Source organism: Trachurus japonicus, chromosome 1, assembly GCF_045865225.1.
Source record: "Trachurus japonicus isolate A0001 chromosome 1, Traja_1.0".
NCBI classification, from domain to species: domain Eukaryota; kingdom Metazoa; phylum Chordata; class Actinopteri; order Carangiformes; family Carangidae; genus Trachurus; species Trachurus japonicus.
This window is the reverse complement of record NC_140907.1, coordinates 21,418,649-21,436,968: the sequence shown is the minus strand read 5'-3', so window position 1 is coordinate 21,436,968 and position 18,320 is coordinate 21,418,649.

The window sequence follows — 18,320 nt, the reverse complement described above, 5'->3', positions numbered from 1 at the left end:
TCTGTTTTTATAAAACGTAGGCTAAAGATAAAATGTGTGCAAGCTGGTTGTCTCCTCAGAGCAATATTATTTGATCACTAGTTACGTGTGTTGTGTTCCGTTTTTATAACTGTGTACCATTATCAACTAAAGTCCTTCAGTAAAATATGTGTTGCATCTGGTCTTTCAAAAAAAATAGACTTACTAATTTAAATCTCCTTTGTGACACTTCCAAAATACAAAGGGTCCTTATGATCAGTTAAAGTAACTTATTGTAACAAAAAAATCCAAGAAATCAAAAAAATGAGCCAACAAGCAATCAATGCACACAAAGAGAAAATTAATCTGTGGTTTTTCAATAATTAAAAAATAGGCTAATAATAATTCAGCAACTGACTGATAATAATTTTTCAATTTACAAAAAATAAAAAAACAATTAATCATTAATAATCGAAAAATCGAAGTCGATAATCGTTAGTTAATAATCGAAAATCGGTCTGTAATCGAATCGAGACTTCAATAATCGTAATCGAATCGAATCGGGAAATTGGGCCAATTAACCACCCCTAGTACACACAAGTCACGGTTCGGTACGTACCTCGGTTCGGTACGGGTTCGGTACAACTGTCTTGTGTTTGTCTTGTGTAAAAGTAAAAAAAAAAATTAATATAAAATAAAACAAGTGCATTACAGGGTTTCCCCCAGAAAACTTGTTAAGCCCAGTGGTAGGGTGGCACCGGCGGCCCACCGGCGGCCCATCGGCGGGCCACCGGTGCCCAAGCGTGTTTTTTTGTGACAGGGGCCTGACCCTGACCATTGACTGATGGCAGGGCCCTATAGGTAACAGATTCCTTAATGGAGCAGTACCATTTAGAAGGCGTGATTCCATAAGGCCTTAAGATCAATGTTAAAAGTTGACTAGAAATTTGAAAATATTATCATAAACAAATGTTATTCTAAGACATTTATGTAACATATTTAAACACCAGCTATAGCACAGTCTTACAGAAAGGCACTCTTGAAATGCTGTTCAATCAACCACAAAAAAATAATAGTAGCCTAATAATTATAAAAAAATATTTAAATAAATAACATCAACTGTTTGCATCAAAAACTAAAAAACTACTGCCTGGTGTCTCCATTGTTAAAGTGTAGCGTTATTTCGAATGTATTATAGATCCATGTTTTTTTGTTTTTTTTTCTACGAGATTTTTTACATCTGGAGCATAGACTGTATAAAAAAGATCTGGAGTCACGTACACAAGACATACCACGCTCTTTTTCCGGTCAGTCGTCATGGAAACGTGACACTCATGGATCTACTAGAAAACAAACGTGTGTGATCGCAAACTTTACGAGCTGAAGAATGAAACAATGGATCATTTTCACATCAGGTCAAAGCCCCGCGGCTCACAGGAGTCCGGAGCTCTGAAGCTGCAGGGGACGACGTGCTAACAGCTAACAGCTACCAGCTAACACTACCAGCCATGCTACAGAAGCTGACTGAGCCTCTTGGAGTTGCGGCTCGGCTCACGTTAACGTGGACTCGGTGTGTTCCTCTCGGTCAGCTGGTGAAGCAGCGGGCTGATCATAGATGCAGTCTGATGAGCATGATGTCCGTGACGTGTCCCGTTACGCACGATGACGTTGTCAGGTGATGAAAAAAAACTATAAAAATTGATTTAAAAAAATTAATAAACGATGCTTAGCCTGGCGGGGGGGCAAGTAAGGCCTGGCGGGCCGCCAGGCTTATAATACACTGGGGGAAACCCTGCATTATGAGTGTTATAATGCCATTTATTAATTCTAGAGGACAAAAACTTGCACTTGACAACTGGCAACTATTATAAAAAAAACAAACAAGAAACTAACATCAATGTTGGTTTACACAGTTAACAGTCACTGAGAAGCCACACAGTGACATAAATGAAGCAGGGAGCTCCTCTAACTTCACACTCTCATCACTTCACTTCTTCGTCTGTTATGACAGTTGCTGGCAGCTTTGAGGCTCATTACCGCCACCTAGATTGGAGTGAGGACTCAACTTTTTTTTTTTTTCTATTATTCACTATGTGACTGTGTGTACCCAACTGTGGCCCCCCTTACCGTGACTGCACGGGATGAATACCTATTCCGTCACACCCCTAGTAAGTATCTACCTAAACATAGTACCTATCATCTGGACTGTTTGTATTACCTCTATCTACGGTTAAATAACCTGACCTTGATCTGAGTCCATCCAGGTGTTCCAGCTGTTTCTCAGGTGTTTATGTTCCCTGTGATAGGTAACACTCGTGGCTCAGCTTCTTTGGTGCAATCTCCTCCTGTGTTTCTTTGTTTGTGTTGAGTAACTCGAGTACAGTATTATTTTCCCTCAGTTATAATGACATGAAAGACTGACCATCTGACTTAAATTATGACTCATATCACAGTCCTCATATCAACTGGTAATATTATTTGGTACTATGTGACAGACAGTTGTATCAGTCTTCATTTAAATATATGTATATGACCATAAGTCCATTTTTTGCACCTTGGCCATCTCAAACTCATTGAGTCCTTCACCTGGTTAAATACACTTAATGAAAATGATACTTACAGTAATAAAACGTAACAATGTTCATGTTGAATGAAAGATTCTTAAGTACTTGATCATTGTATTGTATAAGGAATAGTTTTCATTATCTTTATGTAAAGCACATTGAGTTGCCTTGGTATGAAATGCGCTATATAAATAAAGATGCCTTGCCTTATGAATATACTGTATTTCAACAACAAGAACATACAGTACGTAGCTGGATACCAAAGTTATCCTTGAGGGGCAGTGAGGGTCAGTGTGATGCCAGGTTTGTCATCTGCTGTCTGCAAGGATCGACAGCCCACACACAGCCCCAAGTGTACGACTGGGGGGGATCGTAGGTGTGGACCATGTGTGAGCAAGTCTGTTTACACAGATCTGCACTTCTAATAATATAAGTAATAGACCTTGCATAGCGTCTGAAAGTAGGTGAATTCATCAAGTAGATCATACGAATCCAAAAGCAAATGAGGATGGAACAAGATGTTTAACACACAAAAGTTCACACAGCCTCCTACAGTATACATTCATTATATTCACAGATGCTCCATCATCTCTCATTATACAGTAACAATATATGCAGTGTGTGTGTAGCTGAGTGTGTCAGAGAGAGAGGAGGATAAGAGACAAAGAGGGAACAGCATGGGTCTGTGCCATACGCTCCTTTCATGAATCCCTCCAGTGACTGGCTGCTGTGTATCTAAGAAGTGGGGTGAGAGGCTTTCCAGCAACCAATCACTGCACTAACGATAATACAACTATCCCATTGGGTGCCCTTACATCCATTGACCAATTCAACCTCTCTGCCCGAATTTGTAAGTGTGGTAACCCTGTCGACATCAAATCACTGGGAAAACCTTTATGAGGACTGCTTCCTCTTTTTTCCCCCTGTTTCTTAGAGATAATGAGGCTCAATTATACACAATACAGAATATGTAAGCTAATTCTAATAAAAGAAGAGCAACCAAACTGCAAGGGTTGCTATATGATACCAAGTGTGCCATTTTTATATATAATAATAACTAGTAATTAGTAATAACGATTTAATTTTTCATGAACTCCTGTTATGAAACACGTGTGTTCAGAGTTATCCCATTCCTTCCACTTCATGTTCCTGAGTGGATCATGTTAGTAGTAGAATACAGTGGTAACATGGACCCTGTGTTTCATTTCATTCCTTAGCCGTGGAAGTAAACAAAAACTAAATAATTGCTTATTTTTTCCCTTCTTTTTAAAATATTTTTGGGGCTATTCGTCTTGAATTGACAGGACAATTGAGAGAGACGGAAAATGGGGAGGAAGAGAGAGGGGGACTGAGCTAACTGAGCTAAACAGCACCCATGAATTATCGCTTTTGCGCACCTCTTTTCGATTAGATCTTGACGACGTCTACGTGCACTTAAGGAACCAGGTTACAATCTGTGTTCTACAGTAAGACGCCTTCACTGTCATTTAAACAATGAGCCTGGTTTCCATAATCATTGTAGAGGATTAGAGGAAATTGAGCGAGCATAGATTTCTCCTGTAGAATGCTGATTTATCTGCCATGAGTAAAAGACTGAGGACAGGGGAGCAGCTTGATGAAAGGTGAGATCAGCGCAAGGTACTCTGGGAGTCAGAAAGCAGCATCTTCTGTCCCTATGTAGTTAAAAATCAGTGATCCATGCTTCCATAATAAGTCAGGGGCTGTTGCAGGTGAACCCAGATTTACAGTTAAGTTGGTTACCAGCATCTGTTGGTTTCTCTGCATAACCTAGAACCTTAATAACATATACTAATGGAAATACACAAATTCTGGCTTTTGGTGTACATGCTTTCATCAGAAAACAAAGGATCAGCGACATTTACCCTGTACATGCACAACAATAATATGATCTCACTGTGATCATATCTAACCCTGGGGCCACAGATAGATGGACCACTGTCCTACTTGCACCTCGTCCTGTAACCTGTAAATCATTGAGTATTTTGAGCCCTTTTGTTTAGAGGGCGAGGACACATACAGATCATTTGTATGAATTAGCCAATCATTGCCACTCGAGTCATATCCACACTTGAGGGAGAGAATATTTGGAAAAATAAGTGGGGTAAGTGGGTTAGTGGGATTTAGGAGGACAAGAGATAGACAAAGAGGGAGGTGTTTACATTTTGAAATTGGTTACTGAAAAAATTACTGAGACTTCCCTTCTTATTTTACTTTTTTAAAAGGGACCTTATGTTTACATGCATTTTATGCATATTATTTTCCTTGAAATAAGAAAATGATTTTTTTTTTAAAAAGCATTTGAAATATATTGCAATCATTATTGAAATGCTTCAAAAATCCCTCCCGTCCCCTTGGACTTTGCACAGACCAACGTTCCAGACCTTTGCTTGCGGAAATATTTGTTGAACTGGACATCTCTGAATTTTCATATCCCTGGTCTATAGTAATGAAGTCAATGTTATATCAGGAGTGGTCTATTATTTTGAGCCTGACACTGAGTATTAGGGATGCAACGGTTCTCGGTAAAATACCGAACCGTTCGGTACGGCCTGGCCTGCACGGTGCAATACGCTCTTGTATTTCAGATTCAGCTTGCATCAGCTCTTACTGCTTTACAGACAGCTGTGCCGTGTATGTGTGTGCCTGGCCGTTTAAGGCGAAAGCCCGCCCCCGCGAGTTGATGTCCAATCACTGTTGAGCCTCCACACACTCACAGTCTGACTCCCCCCCCCTGCAACTGAAAGTGCAGCAGCTCACACACACACAGAAGAGGGGGAAAAAAGAAAAGAAAACAAACAGGCGGCAGCACTAGCAGTCGCTGATCGCGATCGCGGGGGAAATTAATTAGTTTTATTAGCGCGATTTAGCTCATTTAGCTTTTATTAGAGTTCCAGCACAACTCTGTCCATGCACACTGCACGTGTGTGGTCGCGTATCCGCGTGCCCGTGCGCGATAGAAAGACGATGTCCAGCAGGAGGAGTTGACTGACAGGGATGAGAGGTAGTGAAAGGCTGTTTAAAAAAACACAATAGACTAACTCCTTATTTCCCAGTGAGAGACTGTGGTGGCTGCCAGCATAGTGACGGTCTTCCATGACGGCAATATAGCACGATCTCTGTTTGAAAGTGGCTTCAGAGTGTTCACCATATGAAAGACTAACGGAGTGTGCAGAGGGAGGAGCTAGGGGGACAGACAGTCACAGACAGTTCAGGGGTCTGCCTGAGATGAGGGTAACTCAGAGTTTTCCGTTTCAGACAGCAGGATCATGCTGAGTCAGTCGCTACGGCAACATGTGCTGTGAAGCAAACCTGCTCCCTGGCAGGCTGATGATGGCTTCTTGTGCTCACGGTGAACGCGCCTCCCTCAGGCTCAACATACTCTGGGTTGATTGAACTATTTCTGATCAGCTGTTCTGAAACCGAAAACTCAGAGTTTTCCAGCTCAGGCTCAATCAATTCTGAGCTCGGGATTTGACTCAGAGTTTGTTGAGCCTGCTTCCTGAAACGGACCCCAGGTGTGTGTGTGTGTGTGTGTGTGTGTGTGTGTGTGTGTGTGTGTGTGTGTGTGTGTGTGTGTGTGTGTGTGTGAGAGAGAGAGAGAGAGAGAGAGGGAGAGAGGGGAGCTCTACAAGGAAATACTATAAATAGTAGTAGCCTAGTATTAGAAATAATATAAATTTTAAACATTATTTTGGGAGAAAGAAAAAGTTCTCTGCACAAAACACATACCGAAACCGTACCGAGAACCGTGGTCAAAAACCGAGGTACGTATCGTACCGTGGGCTACCTGTACCGTTGCACCCCTACTGAGTATCACTGCTCCCAGTAGCATGATGTTATAAAATACATTTGCAGTGGGGGGAATGTCTGTGGTGTGGAAGCGCTTTGATCTCCGTGAACTTGTAGTGAAGCTGAGACAGGATGATGTGTTAGGTTGTGTTCAGACTGAAAGTGAGGCAGAGCAGCCTCCTTAAATCAGCCAAGGATGTCAACAAGTGATCCGAGCCTGCCCGCATTTATTTAATCATTGAGGGCAGACCCTCATTTTCAACACAGGGGGGAAAATACACACACACACACCAGTTTGAACGCTGCTAAAAACAGTTACATTTGAAACCAGAGACATTGTATCAATCAACCAGAGACATTGTATCAATCATAGTTTTAGTTCTGACCCAAAGTAACAATTGTGTTGAGTTTGAGTTTGTGTTTTACAGTAAAACCTTCCTGGAAGATGCAGCAGAGAAACTAAATAAAAAAACGTTTCTTTTTGTTTTTTCAGCGTTTGCTCCAGGACCCACCAACATTAAAAAATCACTTACTACTGTGTACTTACTATGTGACCAGTTAAATAAAGTGCTGAGGTATGGTGGTAGATTGCCCTTTAAGACAATAAATCAAAAGGTACCAATGGATCCCACCTTAAAATAAAATACAATGACAGATGGAAAGACTGTCAGCTGTGATGAATCAGGATGTAGAGTGCAGAATGATAAAAAGATTCTAGTGCAGTGAGAAAGAAAAGATCTGTTACGTGTCAGGCCTATGTCTTAAAATAAGTTGTAGCAAAATGAAAAATCTAAGAAAATGGGGGAAAATGTGATTGATTGTGATTGCAACATTAATCCTTTAGATGTAATGATTATTAGTGAATTTAATTTTCACTGATTAAGACACAAAAGCCAAACAAGCATTTTATTTGCATCTGTGGACTATGATATAGACAAGATCATACGGCACTGCTTTGTTTAATGTCTGTTGCTGTGACACATTTAGCTTTATCAAAAACAGACAGACATAAGCAGCAACTTTGCTTACATCTTGTGTCCAGTGGTCTCATATTGTATAGGGTGGGTTTTCTAAGAGGTACTCTTCTAATACTCTGGAAGTCTACAGAGAAATTATCACAGACAGTGGTCAGACACTAAGCCAGCCATTTGGGTGTGGGGCAATGTTTATTAATAACGCAAACTTTCTTGAACTGTGAAATGCTGATAACTGGCGGCACCTGAAACAAAATTTTATTTTTGGCTCTGCTGAGCTATGACCTACTGGCAGGCGCTTGAGCATTACACAGTTTTGTCTGATGCAGTTGTTGTCTTCAAGTCTGACATACAGTATAATATGGCTCTCTCTCTTAGAAATGTCCGTGTGCTCAATCAAAGTGGAGGAGTTTGCGTGTCTCAGAAATGCTGAAAGGGATTTCTAGATCAAGCGCTGGTGAGAGAAATAGGAAGCAATAATGCAGTAAGTCTTTTCATTATACCATATACTGGCAAAAAAAGGAGCTCTCCATATGATCTTAATGCTCCAGTGCAACACACCACTCTTGTTGCAGGGGGGTTAGGTCATTTGTTGCACATCATACGGACAGAAAAAGTAGTGAAGGTGGGGTGTGAGAGTAGAAAACCATTGTGTGTTGATGCAGAAAAAATAGGACAGTGGCATCCTGATGCGCAGACATGCACCAACTGGCAATGATGCACATCAAGATGTTGCCAGTGTGTGAGCTTGCATAGAAAACAAAGGACACAGGTGTTGTGATGTTTTGTCCTTAACTGTCAAATATGCTCTTGAGCTTTGGTGGAACTTTCAACCTCAATCTGCCCATAAGTCTGGAACAACTTTCCAATGGACCCCACTAGATCTTCTAAAACGATCCCTAACACCCCCTACTGACTTTACATCATACGTGTGCTACAGCTGTTAGAGACAACACAGCACCAAAATAAAATAAAATTAAAAAAAACATCAGAGCACTTGAGAGTAAAATAAGCAGAACTGGCTGTATAAAAACCTAATGAGCACATGTTTGAAATCCCAAAAATAAAAATCTTTCCAGACTCATTCCTACTTAGCATGAAAAAAGGCACTTGATAGCACCATGATGTGGTTCCTTCAAACTAATCACCTGTGACGGTGTGAGGCAGCACACTTTAGCCAGAGTGTAGAAGGATGCTGCGAGCTGAGGACTGGTGACAGCGCTAATCAGTCAACCAGTAGACATGACAGCCTTAATCAAGGCAATGAGTGGGTGGCAGAAGTGCTCGCTGGTTGAAAATCAACACCGAGTCCATTTGTACGTCTCAGTTGCCGACTGGGAGGCATATAAATAACTTGCATGGCCCATTAGACTCATCCCACATCACACAGTGACAGAAACACACTAGGTTACACGCGTGCACGCACAAACACTCAGAGAGCAGAGGTTCACTACGATGACTCTCAGAGTTGTCAGAGTGAATTACCTACATGTCAGACTGGAACAGATAAATTGTCAGGAGAGCAGAACAAATTGACTCGGTCATGGCTGTTGATCTATTGTTGTAGTGCAGAGAGCACACAAAAAATCATTCTTATAATAACATGCAATCACGCGCGCACACACCAAAAGTGTGTGAGTTCCTGGAATGCAGTAAAACAATGCATAATTTCGGTAGAAATTAAATATTGCTTATAATACTGCTATATATATATATATATATATATATATATATATATATATATATATAAATACCCGGGCTGGTGTGGACAAGGCCTTAGCTATTACTTTTTGCACTGATGCTGTCAAACATGGGTTTTGTAATTTCTTGCATCAAAAGTGTTCATGCTGCCTCTCAATATTCAGTTCAGTCCTTACAAACCAGTAGCCTATAGAGCTATTACTTTGTAGTGTAAGAATAATGCAAATCAAATCTAATACAAGGGACATTTTCAAGTTCACTTTCAAAACTGCAGCTCCCTTGCAGACAGATCATTCAAAAATCAACATGGGATGTTATAGTTAGCATGTGGATGCAATGTGCTGTCACTATATTGAAAATGTAAAAGAGAACTTGTAGTTGCTTAATCTGAAATTAAGGGCAAGTAAATATTAAATATTAAGTAAATATATTTACGTCAGTTGCTCTTTCATGTATACAGTCAGACAGTCCAACTAAACGCATAAAGATGAAATTGGGTCTGAAAATCGAATCTGTTTGCATAGGTAGTGTTTTTTTAATTCTGGTGCATGCTAGGATAGGCTGCATCGACCTTCTCCATCACAATCGATAAGCAAATGATTGCTTGGATGCTTCTGGACCATCAGGAAACGAGAGGTGAGGGTTGACAACTAAAATCATAATTGTGTCCATCTTTTTCAGGGGAAAAAAGTAAATCTCCACCAGCAGTGCAGCACATCTAAATTATACTTTTAAACTCACAATCACACTCACTAATGCTCCATATTTCTCTTAAAATGTGAATTTGGAAAAGCTTAAAATAAGTAAAAGCTACAGTTTATCAGCTATTACCACCTTTCTTCTTTTGTTCTCCCTCTTTCTTTTCCATCCTCTCATCTTTCCTTTTACCCCTGCCACGAAATATTGTGTCCAATGAAGCAGAAATACCACCCAAACAGGCTTCAAAAGGGAGAATAAATTGTCTTGGTGGTCCAGTTCTGCCCTAATGATGTTCCATTCATTGCCACTACTAGCATGGACTACCACACAATTTGAGACCCACTTTTCCAGTTTAATTTGACCAACCTCTGAATCACCATGTTTAATTTCCACATTACCTGCCTCCCTAACTGCCGGCTGGTTTTAATGTGCCATCGCATTATTTACAATCTTTAAAAAAGATAAATTTTTCGGCCATAACTTGGCAAATAAACTAAGCTGGACACTGCAAATTAACGTCAAAGATATGAAAGGACAGTGAGTGGATTTATTTACTGCATCTGACTCTTTCAGTTACCTGAAATTACCTTCATAATTACATCTTGAGTGGCTCCATCTATATGTATAGTGATGGATATTACACAAATTTGTTTAGCATAATTTCCACATTCAAATGAAAGTTAGATAGAACTGCCACGGAAAATAAATTACATGCCTGTACCAATACATAACACTGCCCCAACACCAAGAGACAAACACACACACAAACCAGAAAATATGTTAAATTAAATAACCATCCCAACCATCTTTTAGGTTAAAATGTAAGAAAATTAAGGGAGAAACATTTTCCTCAGTGCATCTTAAGTATAGATGACCAAAAAGAGGCATCGCTCACTTAACGATGTCATCTTAAAGCCCTCAGTAATCACAATTTTTTGTAAAAAGACACTGAATGAATTATGTGCTGCAGCTTTATGGAGGGATATTTGGTTCAGTCTCAACTGTTATCAGCATCAAAGACCCAAATTCAAAGTAATACCACATCCTGAGACACTCATATTGTCTTTGAATGTTGTAGTAGTTTGGTGTTTAATGTTCCTTTTTTTTTAACCATTTTACTGTATTTTGGTGTGCTGATCCATAAGAAGATATATTTGCGTTTTTAAGTGCCAGTTTCCATCTCAATGTACTACATCTCCTTTCTCAGGCTTCTCTCTGGAGCTCTAGTAACAAGTCAGTCAGCCAATCAGAAGAGGGGAAGCACTGAGCCAAACCCTATTTGATTGGATTGGTAGGTTCAGGTGGGCGGGGCTCGGGGCATGGCTGATGGGGGTGACGACAAGGCTCTGTTTCTGCATACAGGCCGTGTGCATTTCTCAGTCGACTGAGGCTTTGACACTTTCACAGTATTAATATACAATCTAGATCTGCTATATAGTCAAAAAAACATGGACATTTACCTTTATAGAAAATAGAACCTTTAACAACTGTTGACTTGCTATGGGACATACAATACAATATGGCCTCATACTTAATTTTTTTTTTTTTAAAACAAAAAAAACTGAAAGTACAGTTGTTGTTCCTATTTAACTGTGTGACAAAATGACACTGTCCAATACATGTGGTGCTTCATCATGCACCATCTGGGGCAATGTGTTCTTTAAGTTACTCCCTTCAGAAAATGATTCAGTTCTTCCTGTTTTAACCATTCCAAATATACATACTGTAAATAGAATTAAAGGTCCCATATTATGCTGTTTTTCAACCATTTCACATGGTTCTAAGTTGTCCAATCATATTGTATTCCTAGTGTATTGTCCCCAAATCAATCTGCAGCTCTAGATCTCAGCAATCTAAAAGTGGCTCTCCAGAGCTCTCCTGCGAACGAGCCATTTCTGTGTCTGCACCTTGAAATGCAAATAAGATGTGTAAACCACGTCCACTCCACACCTGTCACGGGGAGAGGGTGTGGTTTTCACTACAGGTACACATGCCAGTGTTGACATTGGGACAGGGGTCGGGCATTGATTTCCGAAAAAAAAAAAAAAAAAAAATTCTGAGACTGGCATCTTGTCTGAAAAAATGTAGGCTAAATGTTCCTTCTTTCTTTCTTTTTTTACTGTGGCAGAAGGAGAAACATGGAGAGACTCCTACTACCATCAGAAAGTTCTGTGTGAAACTGTCAAATAAAAAAAACAAGTGAAACTGAGGAGCAGCACAAACTGTGCTCTGTTGTATGGACTGATGAGACGCTACTGGAGAATATTGACGTGGTTTTGCGCCGGGAGAGGAGACTTCCTCGTTCAGATGTCTCTCATTCCGTGATGTCGCTGTTCCGGAAAAGTGTCAGTGGGCGGAGCTCACATTTTTCCAGACTGGCCCAGGGGGAGTATAAGGAAGTACCGGGAGGTGGAGTCACTTAAGTTCAGCGCATCCTGACGTCAAGTCTGCCAGCACTTCCAATTCGCCCGTTTGGAGACAGGATCTCAAAAAAGTGTAAAAATCAATTAAGGGAGTGAACAGACTTTTTCACCTCCAGGCGTCAGAGAAAGGCCACGGGAACACATAGGACTAGGGTTGTGCCGATTGGCGATCCAATCGTCTATCGGCGATTGGAAGGACGATCGGCGATGTTTTGTTTTCTTGCCGATTTTACACACACACATACTCGCTACTTTTTTATTGATCTAATGCGCAATCTGCTTGTTTTGTTTTAATGAAGCCGCTTGGCTTGCTGCTTCCAACTATACTCTGTCAAATGACAGTGTTTCACCAATCAAATGCAGCCACTGGCGACGTCCAATCAGACGGAGCCAGGTAGTCATATGACCGCACACAACATCTCTGTGGTAAACAGGGTGGCCACTCCGCCTCAAATTTGAGGAAACACGTTTAGCTGGTGTTGTGGCTGTGACTAGGCTTCTTTTTACAGTCTATGCTAGGCTGCCGACGCCAGCCCTGTATGTCACAGCCCGACGACGTGTTCACTGATATGCCACAAATGAATTACGTCCGCCATGAATAGATTTTTCGGCTTTCGGCAACGCAATAGCGTTCCGTTCATTGATCATAGCGCTCTTTCTCCGTTATTAGCCCTCACACACACACACAGAGAGAAGCACGCATGCATGACAGCAGGGCACGGTAAAAGCGATACTCATACCCCCCCCCCCCCGGACCCCGGCGATAGTTAGGTCTATCGGCGATCTCCAGGGAGGGCGATTGGGACGATCTGAGAATGTCAAAATCGCCCAACACTACATAGGACCACTACAAAACCTGTAGAAAGTGGATTTTGCATAATATGGGCCCTTTAAGTTCATTAGTGTTTCTATGTGGAACTTCACTTAATCGATAAATTGGATGGGCAATACATAGAATATACCTATACATAGGGCTGGGCGATATAACGATCTCGATACGGGATCGCGATAAATCTTTGAACGATTTCGATAATAAGCTATGGCCCTATTCCTCGATATCACATGAAAGTAAATATGCGCGACAGCAGCCGGCCACACTTCCGTCTGATACTCCGCCTCCTGTCCTGAGCATGCAGAGCTTGTTTGAGCTGCTGCAGCTAAAGGGAGGAAGGATAAGATGGATAGATAGATAGATATACTTTATTGATCCCAAGCTGTGATAAAGTGAAAGTTGTAAAAGAGGGAGGAAATGAGTGGAGGTGGAGCCGATGGCAACTGAAGCGATTGTGAACGTGTGGAGCATCAGTTCGTCTGTCACGGCTAAAGAAGCCTGTCAGTGTGGAGTCAGAGCAACCTGATGATAGCCTACCACGGTCAGAAAGTGGAGGAAACACGGAGCTGCTTGTGACGTTTATTCTGCGGTAACATGTCTGTTTGCTCATGTACAGTGTGAAGAACATGCGCTAGGCTCAGGCCCCCACATACTCTGGCGTATTTGACTCCGCGGATGTCCGCGCGCACTCGAGGCAGACGAGGACCCAAAGCGGGCGTCCGCCGGTCCCTTCCGTGCAAAGCTCAATTTTTATGACCGCGCGGACTCAATCTGTTTCAAATGTGATACTGTATGCTTGCCTATGAAACCGCAAAAGTCCGCGGACAGTGCGCGCGGAGTCAAATCCACTCACAGTATGCGCCGACAGCCTCTCTCCCTCCCTCTCTCTCTGTCAGCGCCGCGCGCACACACACACGGAGCGTCGCGTCGGAGCGGTGAAGTGAAACAACAACCTGCAGATCACCTGAGTTGACGTGAACTGCGCTCGTGGTTACCGAGTCAGATCAATAAATAGGCTTTATGCACAGCTCCACTACTTCCTGAGCTCAAACAGGCTCCTTTCCTTCCTGTCTTACATTATTGGACAAACTGATGAATCCAGGTGTGTCTGACAGTTGTTGTGACTACTGAGGTCAGAGTCAGACACACCTGGATTCATCAGAGTGGGCTCGGCATAAAGCCTGGTGTCAGAGCAGCTAAATAGCTAAATATTTGTCTACAACCTGTTCAAATAACTAGAAAGACTAAAGCCTCATGATTGACACATTTTAGAGCTGATGTATGGTAGAAAAAAGACAACAGAAAACAACAGCAACAACAATGTAAATCAAATCAAACTGTGGATTATTGAACTGTTCCACCCTTAATGAACATTAAAGTGAACTCATGTCATCCTCCCAAACTGAACACATTCTCTGGTTTCTTCAGGATTCAGTCAGGATGCTGCTTGAACTGGCAGCGGCAGCAAAAAATACATATCGAGACGATATCGAGAATCGATCAATATGGAAAAACATATCGTGATAACGTTTTTTGCCATATCGCCCAGCCCTACCTATACATGGTGTATGTCACAAAGTGTATATCACCAGGCTAATTTGTAAGGTGCTAAAATCAGTAATCTGAAAAGGAAAAAAAAAAGAAAAAGTCCTTTGGTTACACAAGCATTTCCTACAGAGTGCTTGATGTCTGAACTCTGATTTCTAAACTGTAAACTGTAATGTAATTATACGTAATTGTGAGAACTCTTTTAGTCAGCACAACGGGTCAGATGAGCAGGCAAACATGCCTTTTTGTGATGCTGTGAATTATCAGCAAACATGTATTTTAGAAAATAAGGAGACTGAAGCTTATAAATGCAGCAAATAAATTTAAGTGTCCTCCTCCCCCTTCATCACCCACACTTCATTCAACGAATTTCAAGCTGTCATAATCTCAACCCAACTCTATTAACAACTATAATTTTGTGGTTCTTTACTAAACATAGAGGATCAGGCAGCATTCTGCTCTGGCTGAGAACACTGTCTCACTTTGCCCTGTAATTAGTGATAAATTACATTTGAACTTTGTCTTAGGAACAACCATAAAATGAAGACTTACAGACCATGATAATGTCATAATAAATTCATGACTGTAGATCAAATAGAAATATTTTAAGATGACAGAGATTGGATGTCTTTTTGGATACCTTCATTTCCAAATCAATGACTTAATCACAGGAATAGTTTTGGGAAACATGCGTCTATAATTTTCCATAACGTGTATGTTTTTTGTTTGTTTGTTTTTTCCAATCTAGCTGAATGTTGAACATTTGATCCACAAGAAGATATATTCGTTGTTTTTAGAACTAAAAACACAACAATATAGTTTTACATTTCTAGTATCAGGCCAGTGAGCCAATAGAGTTAGTTTGGTTGACTGTTTTCTCAGTGATATAATAGAAATATAGCGTATTTGAAGTGGACACTCCAAACATGAAACACACAAACTCTGCTCACCTAAGTCTAGGTGAGCAGGGCTTGGATGAGAGTGGCGACTGCTTTCTGTGACATCACAAAGTTACAGAAGTCCTAACTAGTTTGTTTTGAAGCTCTGTTTCTGATTACAAGCTGTGTGCATTTCTGTGTGGACTGATGCTTTGAAATCAGTCTGCAAGTGTGAGCTAACTAATTGAAAGCAGGATTCACATTTATTTCCCGCTGTGACTAATTCGGTCCTGACAAACTGGTATTTTTTCTCCACCGGATCTGCCATCCACAGTTACATTTATAAAACTTTGCCCACCTCTAGACTTTTCTCCTCAAGCAGTGACACTCAGCTAATTCAATGAGCCTCCCCTCCATGCTGCATGATGAATGCTGGCTGAGTTGTCCCTGTGCTCCACTGTACAGTATAACCAGCCTCTCTGCCTCTCCAGACACTTCTCCATAAATGCCGACCCACTGGGCTAATTTAATAAAAGCCTTTTCTATGTTACCACGGAGACACACCAGGTAATTACACCCACAGACTGGCCTGCACGCACATGTTATTATGGGATACAGAATTGATCTGAGAGCGCCCAAGGGTTGCCACGGGAGATGGATGGCCACCACCAAGTGTCTTGTCTCCTGAGGCCGTGGAAACGGAAGGCAAACGAGTGCATTAACGAGGCGTCCGCCAACAATGCCCTCTGTATGCACTGTTGAAAGGACAGTTTGGCTAATTTAGTCTTTAATCGAACGGGCAAGATTAACAGGAGACGAGACTCCTCCCTGTCTCTAACACCTGTTCAAACAGCAGCTACTTCATTTCAATCTACGAGTCAACACCCTCAGTCAATTGTTCAGCCTTATGGGTGAAGAGAAAGAGTGAAGCGATAGAAAAGAGCTATAGAGAATGAGAGGGAGAAAAATAATACGCACTGCAACCTTTTAAGGCCTTCATTCAAAGCCCTAGTGTATTTTTAAGTTGTTTCATTATTAAGACAAGGTGGAGAGAGCCAGGGAGGATATGTGTGTGTTATTTCATTATTAGTAGGGGAGGAGGGAGTGTAGTCAAGAGCAAGAATTGTCCAAAGACTTTTAATTGGATTGCTAAAGCACCTTCTTAATTGAGTTCTGTATTCGTGCTAATATAAAAGTGTACATCTTTATGTTGTGTTGTGCTAACACACACAGAGCTACGCACGCTCATGGACTCACACCTAAATTGAACCCAAGGGGTCAGAGGTAGCGAGGAGATGAGATTTGATGAGTTGAATGCCGGACGCTTCAGCAAAAATTCAATTTAGACACCCTTAGATTGACTGGTTAATTTCTAACAGCTTACCCATAATAGCTTTCCTTACTGTCGCCTTAATTAAGTTTTCACATTAATGCTTTAGCTGGGGATCTGCGCTCTTTAGAAACCTGTTAACGCACATTTCCCTGGTGGTCAAAGCACACGCGCTCACACACACACACCTATAAGAGGTAAGGAGAAGAGGAGAAATTAAAACCAAGAAATCTTTGTCTCAGCCACCACACACATGCACACACATATTGATAAGGTAAGGGGGCCCCGAGGAGAAGCACCTGAAAACACAAACAGCCAAACCCATCCGCTGTCATTCCTAGGAGATTAGGGCCACAGCAAGTGTTCTCCTGCCGTGACAAGCAAGGAAATATGGCTGCTCACAGAATTGCAATTATAAACCAAATTTATTCCGAAATGTTTTTCATTTATGTTCTGCCTGTTGTTTTCCCCACTATAAAGTGAGCAGAGAGAAACTGCTGACACCGAGAGTTCATTTGCACCTCTCCTACCTGTAGGCTATACAAGGAGCATCTGCCACAGTGTGCTAAAACATGAAATTCAATCTTGTAATGTGGTTGGAGCAGTTTCCTCGCTCCGCTGCGTAGATCCAAGTGTGGCAAGTAAGAAGGGAGTGTGGAGCATCCAGCTGGCTGTGGCAGGTTAAAATAAAGTCTGAATGTAAAACAGAGTAAACTGAGTTCCAGCTGGTTTCACTGATGGATTTGCAGCTTCCATTTGGAACCTGTTGTCCAGGTGTATTAACTTTTTATCAGCATTTTATACTATGGGTTCAAGTGGATCGGATGATGTGATGGGATCTTTGCTGAGTGACTACAAACAGCTACACACAGTGCAGAGCTAAACCGAGAATGGCCCTGTGCAAAATCACCACATTGATTATCCCAAAAGAACATGCTGCTCTCAAAATCAAGGCATAGTTGGGGTCCTTAGAGTCTCTAAGAGTTGAATGGGAGCCGTCAGATATCAGGCTCCTCTCCTGTGTAACCAGCTCTCTGTCTGAGTTTAGGAGGCAGATCAGGCATCAAACTGTCCTCTTTGATCATATATATAGTTTTGCTCTTCTTTTCCAATCCGGGAAGAACCTCTAACTCAGGCTTAATATAACCCTTACACCTACAATAGAATAGAAAAATACTTTATTCATCCCCCAGGAGGGAAATTGAAGTTGTCCAACTGCTTACAAGAACACATGACAAAATAGATAACGCACACAGAGCAATAAATAACCTAAAATGATATAAATAAAAGTAAGTATAAAAGTTTTTTTTTTTTAAAGTAAAAGTGTATAGCCTAACAAATGGTGTTGTGCATCTTGATGGCAGCAGGATTGAAATATCTCCTCAATCCTTCTGTTCTGCAGAATTGCAATTGCATGTTCTGCAATCAACAGTATGTTCCAGTGAACACCAGTTTTGTCTCTTTGGGCCTGGGTCACGTCCAAGACAAAATAGCTTTGTAGAGTGAGGAACTGGCTGATGTAAGAAACCAGGGGCCTGTTTCACAGAATGATTTCAGACTGGTCTGTTGTGTTAGACCTGTCTATCAATCAATACCACTCAAT